At 60.8% G+C, this 12,500-nt stretch overlaps 2 non-coding genes across 2 annotated transcripts; both read left to right on the top strand.

Moving 5' to 3' along the window:
- Positions 1 to 8,067: 8,067 nt before the first annotated feature.
- On the top strand, positions 8,068 to 9,882 carry LOC142792033 (small subunit ribosomal RNA). Its single transcript, XR_012890597.1, has one exon. It is a non-coding gene; the product is annotated as a small subunit ribosomal RNA (ribosomal RNA).
- Positions 9,883 to 11,601: 1,719 nt separating this feature from the next.
- On the top strand, positions 11,602 to 11,754 carry LOC142792016 (5.8S ribosomal RNA). Its single transcript, XR_012890581.1, has one exon. It is a non-coding gene; the product is annotated as a 5.8S ribosomal RNA (ribosomal RNA).
- Positions 11,755 to 12,500: the final 746 nt, after the last annotated feature.

The following is a 12,500-nucleotide window of genomic DNA, read 5'->3' as shown; positions in this document are numbered from 1 at the left end:
TTGTTTTCTTTTGATTAAGCGCGGGCTTTTTTCTTTGTTTTTTTTGCATTCGCCCCGGCAGACGCGGTTTTTGCGCCGCCCCGGCTGACGCGGTTTTTGCCGCCCCGGCTGACGCAGTTCGGACTTAGCACTTTTCGGCTGTGCCTGGCTGGCGGCCCACTCACTCGATCGCCATGTCTGTTTGCCACAGTTTTCCCGGTGGTGCCGCACCCGGGCTCGCCCCGGCTGACGCGGTTTCGTGCCGCCCCGGCAGACGCGGTTTTCGCGCCGCCCCGGCTGACGCGGTTTCGTGCCGCCCCGGCAGACGCGGTTTTTTGCCGCCCCGGCAGACGCGTTTTTTTTTTCTTTCGCCCCGGCTGACGCAGTTTTCGCGCCGCCCCGGCAGACGCGGTTTTCGCGCCGCCCCGGCAGACGCGGTTTTTTGCGCCGCCCCGGCTGACGCAGTTCGGACTTGGCACTTTTTGGCTGAGCCTGGCTGGCGGCCCACTCACTCGATCGCCATGTCTGTTTGCCACAGTTTTCCCGGTGGTGCCGCACCCGGGCTCGCCCCGGCTGACGCAGTTTTCGCGCCGCCCCGGCTGACGCGGTTTCGTGCCGCCCCGGCAGACGCGGTTTTTTGCGCCGCCCCGGCTGACGCGGTTTTTTGCCGCCCCGGCTGACGCAGTTCGGACTTGGCACTTTTCGGCTGTGCCTGGCTGGCGGCCCACTCACTCGATCGCCATGTCTGTTTGCCACAGTTTTCCCGGTGGTGCCGCACCCGGGCTCGCCCCGGCAGACGCGTTTTTTTTTTTTCTTTCGCCCCGGCTGACGCAGTTTTCGCGCCGCCCCGGCTGACGCGGTTTCGTGCCGCCCCGGCAGACGCGGTTTTTTGCGCCGCCCCGGCTGACGCGGTTTTTGCCGCCCCGGCTGACGCAGTTCGGACTTAGCACTTTTTGGCTGAGCCTGGCTGGTGGCCCACTCACTCGATCGCCATGTCTGTTAGCCACAGTTTTCCCGGTGGTGCCGCACCCGGGCTCGCCCCGGCTGACGCAGTTTTCGCGCCGCCCCGGCTGACGCGGTTTCGTGCCGCCCCGGCAGACGCGGTTTTCGCGCCGCCCCGGCTGACGCGGTTTTTGCCGCCCCGGCTGACGCAGTTCGGACTTAGCACTTTTCGGCTGTGCCTGGCTGGCGGCCCACTCACTCGATCGCCATGTCTGTTTGCCACAGTTTTCCCGGTGGTGCCGCACCCGGGCTCGCCCCGGCTGACGCAGTTTTCGCGCCGCCCCGGCTGACGCGGTTTCGTGCCGCCCCGGCAGACGCGGTTTTCGCGCCGCCCCGGCTGACGCGGTTTCGTGCCGCCCCGGCAGACGCGGTTTTTTGCCGCCCCAGCTGACGCAGTTCGGACTTAGCACTTTTTGGCTGAGCCTTGCTGGCGGCCCACTCACTCGATCGCCATGTCTGTTTGCCACAGTTTTCCCGGTGGTGCCGCACCCGGGCTCGCCCCGGCAGACGCGTTTTTTTTTTTCTTTCGCCCCGGCTGACGCAGTTTTCGCGCCGCCCCGGCAGACGCGGTTTTCGCGCCGCCCCGGCAGACGCGGTTTTTTGCGCCGCCCCGGCTGACGCGGTTTTTTGCCGCCCCGGCTGACGCAGTTCGGACTTGGCACTTTTTGGCTGAGCCTGGCTGGCGGCCCACTCACTCGATCGCCATGTCTGTTTGCCACAGTTTTCCCGGTGGTGCCGCACCCGGGCTCGCCCCGGCTGACGCAGTTTTCGCGCCGCCCCGGCTGACGCGGTTTCGTGCCGCCCCGGCAGACGCGGTTTTTTGCGCCGCCCCGGCTGACGCGGTTTTTTGCCGCCCCGGCTGACACGGTTCGGACTTTGCACTTTTCGGCTGTGCCTGGCTGGCGGCCCACTCACTCGATCGCCATGTCTGTTTGCCACAGTTTTCCCGGTGGTGCCGCACCCGGGCTCGCCCCGGCAGACGCGTTTTTTTTTTTTTTCTTTCGCCCCGGCTGACGCAGTTTTCGCGCCGCCCCGGCTGACGCGGTTTCGTGCCGCCCCGGCAGACGCGGTTTTTTGCGCCGCCCCGGCTGACGTGGTTTTTGCCGCCCCGGCTGACGCAGTTCGGACTTTGCACTTTTTGGCTGAGCCTGGCTGGCGGCCCACTCACTCGATCGCCATGTCTGTTTGCCACAGTTTTCCCGGTGGTGCCGCACCCGGGCTCGCCCCGGCAGACGCGTTTTTTTTTTTTCCTTCGCCCCGGCAGACGTGGTTCCCCCCCCCCCCTCCGTCTTTCTTTTTGTTTTTTTTTTTCGCCGCGGCTGAAGTGGATTTTTCGGTGCCTCGACGCCCCGGTAGTCGCGGTTTTTCCGTTTCCGCACGGCCCCGGCTGACGCTGCTCGGTCACAGTCGCCTTTTGTGGTGATTGCAGACTTCTTGAGCGCGGGTGTTTTTTTTTTTTGTTGTTGTTGTTGTTTTATTACGCATTCGCTCCAGCAGACGCTGTTTAGACTTTTTGTTTCCTCTTTTATCCTGCGACGAGGTGACGAGGTTTATTCGGTGCCCCGCCGCCCCGGCTGAAGTGATTTTTCCTGTCCCGTGCCGCCCCGGCTGACGCGGTTGGGACTTCGCGTTTGTTCGGCCGCCACGGGTTTTGGCGCACTCGCTCGGTTGCTTGTTGTTGCCACTTGTTGCGAACCCAGGTTTCTTGAGCGAGCGCGGGCGTTTTTTCTTCCTTTCTTTCTTTGTTCTATGTGTTAGCGAATCGGCCTTTAATATCACACGAGGACTCACAACCAACAATTTTCAGTTTGAAGTGTAAAAAATCTGCAGGTGTTGACGTAACTGACTTGCCCCGTACCCTTGAGTACATCCATGAAGTTCTCGTAGTACTACTAAATCGCATTATTCCAAGTGGAGAAATTCCCATAAACTTGCAAACCTCTACACGAAAATCGGTGCGCGTGATAAAGTTGAAAATTATCGTCCGATATCAAATGTGCCTTCTATAACACAAATTCTAGGAAAAAAAAAAAAAAAACACTTGTTCGCCGTTTTCTGCGCCGTGACTGGCAGCACTCCGGCGAAGCGAAACGGGGTCGATTCGAGCACGATATCGGCGTCTTTCGACGTGCTCGCCGGCGACCGTCGCACGAGTACGTCGCACGAGCGCGTCTGCCGGGGCGCCGTTTGCGAAGCCGACGCAAAAGTGGGAACCGCCGCTCGGATGATCGCCGCTTTCGGCAGAGTGAGTGTTGGCACTCCGGGGAAGCGAAACAGCGTGAATGCGCCCACGAAATCGGCGTATTTTGAAGTGCCCGCCGGCGACCGTCGCACGAGTACGGTAAACCGCGTCAGCCGGGGCGTAGTTCGGGACGCCGACGAAAAAGTGGGAAGCGCAACTCGGATCTTCGCCGTTTTTGCAGGAGTGAGTGGCGGCCCTCCTGCGAGACCAAGAAGCATCGATTCGTGCACGAATTCGGCGCCTTTCGACGTGATCGCCGGCGACCGTCGCTCGAGTAGGGCAAACCGCGTCTGCCGGGGCGGGCTTCGGGACGCCGATGCGAAAGTGGGAAACGCTGCTCGGATGTTCGCCGTTTTTGGCCGAGTGAGTGCTGGCACACGGGCGAAGCCAAACGGGGCCGATTACGGCACGATATCGGCGTCTTTCGACGTGCCCGCCGGCGACCGTCGCACGAGTACGGTAAACCGCGTCAGCCCGGGCGGAGTTCGGGACGCCGATGCGAAAGTGGAGAACGCCGCTCGGATCTTCGCCGTTTTTGGAGGAGTGAGTGGCGGCACTCCGGAGAAGCCAGGGAGCGCCAATTAGCGCACGATATCGGCGTCTTTCGACGCGCTCGCCGGCGACCGTCGCACGAGTAGGGCAAACCGCGTCTGCCGGGGCGGGGTTTACGACGCCGACGCAAAAGTGGGAACCGCCGCTCGGATGTTGGCCGTTTTTGGCAGAGTGAGTGCTGGCACTCCGGCGACGCGAAAGAGCGCGAATGCGCCCACGAAAGTGGCGTATTTGGACGTGCGTGACGGCGACCGCTGCAGGAGTACGAAAAACCACGTCAGCCGGGGCGAGCGACACACGGCGGTCTGGGTGCTTATCGCTGCTATTATAGGGGCACCCCGGCAGACGCAGAAAAAAAAAAAAAATTTTCGACCTTCTTTTTTGCTGGTCGAGCTCGGGTAACCCAGGTCGCAATGGGAGCCGCGCACGAAAGCGGCGTCGCGAGACGCGTTCGCGGTCGCTAGTCGCACGAGCTCGGCAACCGCGTCAGCCGGCGCGGAGTTCGGGATGCCGACGGCTAAGTGGGTACCGCTGCTCGGATGTTCGCCGTTTTTGGCCGAGTGAGTGCTGGCACTCCGGTGAAGCCAAGGAGCGCCAATTCGTGCACGATATCGGCGTCTTTCGACGTGCCCGCCGGCCACCGCCGCACGAGTACGGCAAACCGCGTCTGCCGGGGCGGGGTTCGCGACGCGTACGCAATAGTGGGAACCGTCGCTCGGATGTTCGTCGTCTTTGGCCGAGCGAGTGCTGGCACTCCGGCGAAGCGAAACGGGGCCGATTCGGGCACGATATCGGCGTATTTCGACGTGCTCGCCGGCGACCGTCGCACGAGTACGGCAAAGCGCGTCTGCCGGGGCGAGGTTTGCGACGCCGACGAAAAAGTGGGAAGCGCCGCTCGGATCTTCGCCGTTTTTGCAGGAGTGAGTGGCGGCCCTCCTGCGAGACCAAGAAGCATCGACTCGCGCACGATATCGGTGTCTTTCGACGTGCCCGCCGGCCACCGCCGCACGAGTACGGCAAACCGCGTATGCCGGGGCGGGGTTGGCGACGCCGACGCAAAAGTGGGAACCGCCACTAGGATGTTCGCCGTTTTTGGCAGAGTGAGTGCTGGCACTCCGGCGAAGCGAAAGAGCGCGAATGCGCCCACGAAAGTGGCGTGTTTGGACGTGCTTGACGACGACCACCGCAGGAAAACGAAAAACCACGTCAGCCGGGGCGAGCGACCCATGGCGGTCTGGGTGCTTATCGCTGCTATTATAGGGGCACCCCGGCAGACGCAAAAAAAAAAAAAAAATTTTTTTCGACATTCTTTTTTGCTCGTCGACCTCGGGTGACCCAGGTCGCAGTGGGAGCCGCGCACGAAAGCGGCGTCGCGAGACGGCTTCGCGGTCGCTAGTCGCACGAGCTCGGCAACCGCGTCTGCCGGGGCGGAGTTCGGGACGCCGACGGCTAAGTGGGAACCGCCGCTCGGATGTTCGCCGTTTGTGGCCGAGTGAGTGCTGGCACTCCGGCGAAGCCAAACGGGGCCGATTCCGGCACGATATCGGCGTCTTTCTACGTGCTCGCCGGCGACCGTCGCACGAGTACGGCAAAGTGCGTCTGCCGGGGCGGGGTTTGCGACGCGTACGCAATAGTGAGAACCGTCGCTCGGATGTTCGTCGTCTTTCGCCGAGCCAGTGCTGGCAATCCGGCGAAGCCGAACGGAGCCGATTCGGGCACGATATCGGCGTCTTTCCACGTGCTCGCCGGCGACCGTCGCACGAGTACGGTAAACCGCGTCAGCCGGGGCGGAGTTCGGGACGCCGATGCGAAAGTGGGAAGCGCCGCTCGGATCTTCGCCGTTTTTGGAGGAGTCAGTGGCGGCACTCCGGTGAAGCCAAGGTGCGCCAATTCGCGCACGATATCGGCGTCTTTCGACGTGCCCGCCGGCCACCATCGCACGAGTACGGCAAACCTCGTCTGCCGGGGCGGGGTTTGCGACGCCGACGCAAAAGTGGGAACCGCCGCTCGGATGTTCGCCGTTTTTGGCAGAGTGAGTGCTGGCACTCCGGCGAAGCGAAAGAGCGCGAATGCGCCCACGAAAGTGGCGTGTTTGGACGTGCTTGACGACGACCACCGCAGGAAAACGAAAAACCACGTCAGCCGGGGCGAGCGACCCATGGCGGTCTGGGTGCTTATCGCTGCTATTATAGGGGCACCCCGGCAGACGCAAAAAAAAAAAAAAATTTTTTCGACATTCTTTTTTGCTCGTCGACCTCGGGTGACCCAGGTCGCAGTGGGAGCCGCGCACGAAAGCGGCGTCGCGAGACGGCTTCGCGGTCGCTAGTCGCACGAGCTCGGCAACCGCGTCTGCCGGGGCGGAGTTCGGGACGCCGACGGCTAAGTGGGAACCGCCGCTCGGATGTTCGCCGTTTGTGGCCGAGTGAGTGCTGGCACTCCGGCGAAGCCAAACGGGGCCGATTCCGGCACGATATCGGCGTCTTTCTACGTGCTCGCCGGCGACCGTCGCACGAGTACGGCAAAGTGCGTCTGCCGGGGCGGGGTTTGCGACGCGTACGCAATAGTGAGAACCGTCGCTCGGATGTTCGTCGTCTTTCGCCGAGCCAGTGCTGGCACTCCGGCGAAGCCGAACGGAGCCGATTCGGGCACGATATCGGCGTCTTTCCACGTGCTCGCCGGCGACCGTCGCACGAGTACGGTAAACCGCGTCAGCCGGGGCGGAGTTCGGGACGCCGATGCGAAAGTGGGAAGCGCCGCTCGGATCTTCGCCGTTTTTGGAGGAGTCAGTGGCGGCACTCCGGTGAAGCCAAGGTGCGCCAATTCGCGCACGATATCGGCGTCTTTCGACGTGCCCGCCGGCCACCGTCGCACGAGTACGGCAAACCTCGTCTGCCGGGGCGGGGTTTGCGACGCCGACGCAAAAGTGGGAACCGCCGCTCGGATGTTCGCCGTTTTTGGCAGAGTGAGTGCTGGCACTCCGGCGAAGCGAAAGAGCGTGAATGCGCCCACGAAAGTAGCGTATTTGGACGTGCTTGACGGCGACCGCCGCAGGAGTACGAAAAACCACGTCAGCCGGGGCGAGCGACCCACGGCGGTCTGGGTGCTTATCGCTGCTATTATAGGGGCACCCCGGCAGACGCAGAAAGAAAAAAAAAAATGGGGACATGGCGTGCGTCACCGTGCGGCTTCGCAGCGTTGCCGAAGTCGCCGAGCCCTTCGACTGAGCCGAACGGCGGACAGGGAACGTTGGTCGGCCGTTCTAACCTGTCGGTGCCACGCCGAGACGTCGTTAAGGAAAACCGCGTCGTGGGCCTCTACGACGCCGTCGAGTCGTTGTACGTTTGGTGTCCAGCGTGTCGGCGGCGAGTAGCGGACACGTCGTTCACGACTTCGGTCTTTCGCAGTCGACGCGAACTTGCGGAGAGTCGTGGTGCCTCACGTTTTCGGCAGAAACCGCGGCGGAATTTTCCCGTGCGTGCGCGCACGACCTCGGTGCTGTGCCGTCAGCGTAGTGTTGCACAAACTCGTGGCCTACCCAAGGTGCGGTACGTTTGCGGCCGTATCCTCGGTGGGAATTTCGTGAGTAGGGTCGCAAATTCTACGACCTCGGCGGGTTTGAGAGCGACGTAGACTTGTGGCACGCTCAACATGCCACACGTTTCGGGGCACACCCGCGGTGAAATTTTCTCGAGTACGCTCGTATTAGGGCCCAAGGAGGTCTGGGTACTTATCGCTGCTATTATGTGGGGGTTCTCGTGAGCGGCGTACGCGAAAGCGACCGGGTGTCTGATATGCGGCGGGCTTCGGCCTCGTCAAGCGTGTCCTCGGGTCTGCTCCAGGGGAATCCACGGCAGTCGTCTGCAGCCTCATCCGCTTGATGCGTTAGGGGCTGGTTGTCGGACGGTGCCGTTTTACCACGATATCGAGGTGTGTTCCGTGTCGTCCTCGGGCGATTCAGATGCGAAAGCGCCGAAGACGCGGGCGTGACCCGTCGTCTGGCGGCTTTGCAGTCTCGGCTCCGTTGCTAGTTCCGGCCGGTCCACCGACAGTGCAGCGGGCTTGGGCAACCCGCACGGCGCGACCGAGTCGATGCAACGAAAAAGAGCGAGCATGAACGTGCTTCTTGCCGCACGGCTCCCACTCGTCTTTCGGGAAGGTTGTGCCGTAGCGAGCTCGAACGCCGTCATCTCGGAGTGCAAAATAAGCGTGTTGGGGCGCCTGAAGGTGGCCTCCGCCGCACACAGACTGCGTCCGGCCCGCCGAGGGCGAGGACGGACGCGCAGTCGAACGATTACCTGGTTGATCCTGCCAGTAATCATATGCTTGTCTCAAAGATTAAGCCATGCATGTCTAAGTACATGCCGAAATAAGGCGAAACCGCGAATGGCTCATTAAATCAGTTATGGTTCCTTAGATCGTTTCTTCCTACTTGGATAACTGTGGCAATTCTAGAGCTAATACATGCAGTGAGCCTGGAGCCCTTTGGGTAACGGGTGCTTTTATTAGACCAAGATCGATCGGGTTTCGGCCCGTATTGTGTGGTGACTCTGGATAACTTTGTGCTGATCGCATGGCCACGAGCCGGCGACGTTTCTTTCAAGTGTCTGCCTTATCAACTTTCGATGGTAGGTTACTTGCTTACCATGGTTGTTACGGGTAACGGAGAATCAGGGTTCGATTCCGGAGAGGGAGCCTGAGAAACGGCTACCACATCCAAGGAAGGCAGCAGGCGCGCAAATTACCCACTCCCGGCACGGGGAGGTAGTGACGAAAAATAACAATACGGGACTCTTTTGAGGCCCCGTAATTGAAATGAGTACACTCTAAATCCTTTAACGAGGATCAATTGGAGGGCAAGTCTGGTGCCAGCAGCCGCGGTAATTCCAGCTCCAATAGCGTATACTAAAGCTGCTGCGGTTAAAAAGCTCGTAGTTGGATCTCAGTTCCAGACGAGTAGTGCATCTACCCGATGCGACGGCTCGGACTGAACATCATGCCGGTTCTTTCTTGGTGCACTTCATTGTGTGCCTCGAGATGGCCGGTGCTTTTACTTTGAAAAAATTAGAGTGCTCAACGCAGGCGAGTCGCCTGAATAAACTTGCATGGAATAATAGAACAAGACCTCGTTTCTGTTCTGTTGGTTTTTGGAATACGAGGTAATGATTAAGAGGGACGGACGGGGGCATTCGTATTGCGGCGCTAGAGGTGAAATTCTTGGACCGTCGCAAGACGAACTACTGCGAAAGCATTTGCCAAGAATGTTTTCATTGATCAAGAACGAAAGTCAGAGGTTCGAAGGCGATCAGATACCGCCCTAGTTCTGACCATAAACGATGCCAACCAGCGATCCGCCTGAGTTACTCAAATGACTCGGCGGGCAGCTTCCGGGAAACCAAAGTATTTGGGTTCCGGGGGAAGTATGGTTGCAAAGCTGAAACTTAAAGGAATTGACGGAAGGGCACCACCAGGAGTGGAGCCTGCGGCTTAATTTGACTCAACACGGGAAAACTTACCCGGCCCGGACACTGGGAGGATTGACAGATTGAGAGCTCTTTCTTGATTCGGTGGATGGTGGTGCATGGCCGTTCTTAGTTGGTGGAGCGATTTGTCTGGTTAATTCCGATAACGAACGAGACTCTAGCCTATTAAATAGGTGCGGGGTTCCCAGCACCTTACAACCTTCTTAGAGGGACAAGCGGCTCCTAGCCGCACGAAACAGAGCAATAACAGGTCTGTGATGCCCTTAGATGTCCGGGGCCGCACGCGCGCTACACTGAAGGAAGCAGCGTGTCTTTATCCCTGTCTGAAAAGACTGGGTAACCCGTGGAACTTCTTTCGTGATTGGGATAGGGGCTTGCAATTGTTCCCCTTGAACGAGGAATTCCCAGTAAGCGCGAGTCATAAGCTCGCGTTGATTACGTCCCTGCCCTTTGTACACACCGCCCGTCGCTACTACCGATTGAATGATTTAGTGAGGTCTTCGGACCGATGTCCGGCGCGGCCTTTCGGTTGCGCCGGTCTGTTGGAAAGATGACCAAACTTGATCATTTAGAGGAAGTAAAAGTCGTAACAAGGTTTCCGTAGGTGAACCTGCGGAAGGATCATTAACGGATTGTGAAGGGTGAGCGCCTCAGCTGCGTCTGCGCCCGACACTTTCTGCCGCTGACCCCGTTTGGACGCGGGGTCGGCTTTTCCCCACGGGGCTGCCTGAATGTGGAGCGGCACCCCGTGACAAATTGTTGCGCCCAGCGGACGCCAACACCGCGACCTTGGACGGTCGGCCAGGTGGCGGACGCGGGTACAAACGGCGCAACGCACTCATAGGTCGGCTTTCGACCCGCCACTGCACCGTGGCTCGAAGCGCTCGAAATGCGCGACCCGACCGCTGCGGGACCGCCTAGTACTGTAAACAGGAGCGGCGGAGCGCGAACGGCGAGTCGTGGTTACGTCGGTAGAAGGCGAGGCTGCGCGTTCCCGAAACGCCAGCCGAGTGCCCTCCCGACCGTTCGAGCGTGCAAGAACGAGACCCGACAATCGCGCGGCGACTGCCAAGTACGAGAGGAACGGCACAAGCGTCGGCGGTCGGTCAAGGAACTGGCGATGTGACGGGTCCGCTGTGCACCAGTGCATACCGTCCCGCCGTCCGCGGCAAGCGCCTCCGCGTCCTCGGGTGACGGAGGCTGCCGGTCGGTTCTTGCAGGCGAGGGATCTCGCTGGCACCGGTTCGCGTTGACGCGCGGCCGGTCATGGCACGGCGATGCGACGGCCGAGGTGCGCAGTACTCGATGGAGGAACCGCACGCTCCGATGACCGTCCCGCCCTCCGCGGCGTATGCGTACCGACCGTAATGGTTGCAGCAGCGCCGGCCGGCTTTTGAATTCGCCACACGAAACACGGTGCGAGATCGCGGTTAGGGGAGCGTCGACGTTGCCAGGCGTTTTGCTTGCTGCCGAGGGAAAGGCGGCACGGCCACGTCGCGCTCGTCGCGATTAGCGGGTCTGCGCGCTTTGGGAAGGTGCCGCAACGACTTGCCGAAAGAGGAAGCACGGAAGAACGAGGGACTTGGACGTCCCGACAATTGAACGCACTTGCGGCCAGGCCCTTGCTGGCTTCGTTCTTCCGCCTCGAGTAGGCTCGTACGCGGCTCCGGCGCCGAAAGTGGTCCTTGGCACCGACTTCGGTGGACGTGGGAAGTGCCGCGCAAGTACGGCGCGCCTGGCTCCACCTGTTGGCTAAAGTAGGCAGCCGGATCGGCATTTTGGTGTGCGGTGGCAAACCGTGGATGCGAAAAAAGCTTGTGCGATTTCGTGGAACAAAAAGCGGGGGTCCCCCTTTTTATGCGGAGGAGACCGACCCGCCCGCCGTGGTGAACCGCGACGCCACGGTAAAAACGGGAGAGGCTTGTCGATGGGACCGTGCATCCCGCGCTCCACGGAGGCCGGGAGGCGGCCGCCCGAGGAAATGTGTAGCCGTCGAGGCCCGCATCTGCGTGCACTCTTATCCAAATGGGTGTACCGCAGGCATTTTCTGGTTAGGCGGGCCAATGAGAGCGAGCACACAACGATACCTACGGGTCCGGCTTGGAGAACCGGCTTCGACGCCTCCCGAGTATTTATAGAGGGGTGGACCACGAAAGCACTCGCAAGTAGCGGAAGCGAAACGCCGTCCGAAACACACCGTTTGCTCGATTTGCGGCAGCCGAAAAAGGCGCGGCAGAGTTTTGGAGTCCAAGCGTGCGCTGAAAAGCGCCCTTCTTGGCCACTGTTTGGCCGAGTGCCAGAAACGTTTGGTTTTGACTGTACGGAATTGAACAAACACTTTTTCACGACTCTAAGCGGTGGATCACTCGGTTCTCGGGTCGATGAAGAACGCAGCCAGCTGCGAGACTTGGTGTGAATTGCAGGACACACTGAGCACTGATTCTTTGAACGCACATTGCGGCCTTGGGTCTTCCCTTGGCTTCGTCTGTCTGAGGGTCGGATCACATATCAAGAGAGCCTTCGGCGCACAAGGGAACGTGAGCCGTCGACTCGTTTTGACCGCGTCGGCAACACGGACAGCACGCTGAACACCTCACAGCGAGCGCCAACAGCGGCCACTCAAGGGCGAGACGGTGGCGACCGTCGTGCCAGAGCCCAACCGAAACGGGGGCGACCGACTGCATTGAGGATGTGGCACCTCGTTGAGACCGCCGCAGGACTTCGAGTCGGAAGGAAGCCTGCAGGGAAAGTGCGGTCGAGGTTGCGTACTCCTCTCTGCGACCGGGCGCGCAAGAGCTGCGAGAGCCACGGACGCGCAACTTTAACGCACGGTAAACACGAGGAGCGAAAGCCGGCCAGCAAAGCTTCTCCAGCCGTGCGCAAAGTGCGCGAGATCGCAGCCTTGCGTTGCGCTTGTTGCCCTCGAAGTAAGCAGGGTGTCCCGTAGACCGGGCGCTCGAACACGCTGCGGGGCCGTGCCTCCTCCAGGCTTTGCCGCGCGAACAGGGAACGTTCGCGCGCAAAGCGCAGGGAGGTGAGGAGGCTGCGCCCGACGTTTGCGGTTCGCTGCGTACGCGGTTGATGCGGAGAGCACGGCGCGACGACTTGCCGCGAAGCGGAAAAAGTCTCCCGCACGAGTTGGCGAAACGTTGGCGAAGCTTAAGGCGTTCTCGTCGTAGTCCGCCGTCGGTCTAAGTGCTTCGCAGTTCCCGTCCCGTTCAAAAAACTGGGCCACTCCAGTTGGG

This window comes from Rhipicephalus microplus, unplaced genomic scaffold, assembly GCF_043290135.1.
Source record: "Rhipicephalus microplus isolate Deutch F79 unplaced genomic scaffold, USDA_Rmic scaffold_201, whole genome shotgun sequence".
In the NCBI taxonomy this organism is placed as follows: domain Eukaryota; kingdom Metazoa; phylum Arthropoda; class Arachnida; order Ixodida; family Ixodidae; genus Rhipicephalus; species Rhipicephalus microplus.
The sequence above is the reverse complement of the archived record's forward strand: the minus strand, read 5'-3'. Positions and strand labels throughout refer to the sequence as shown.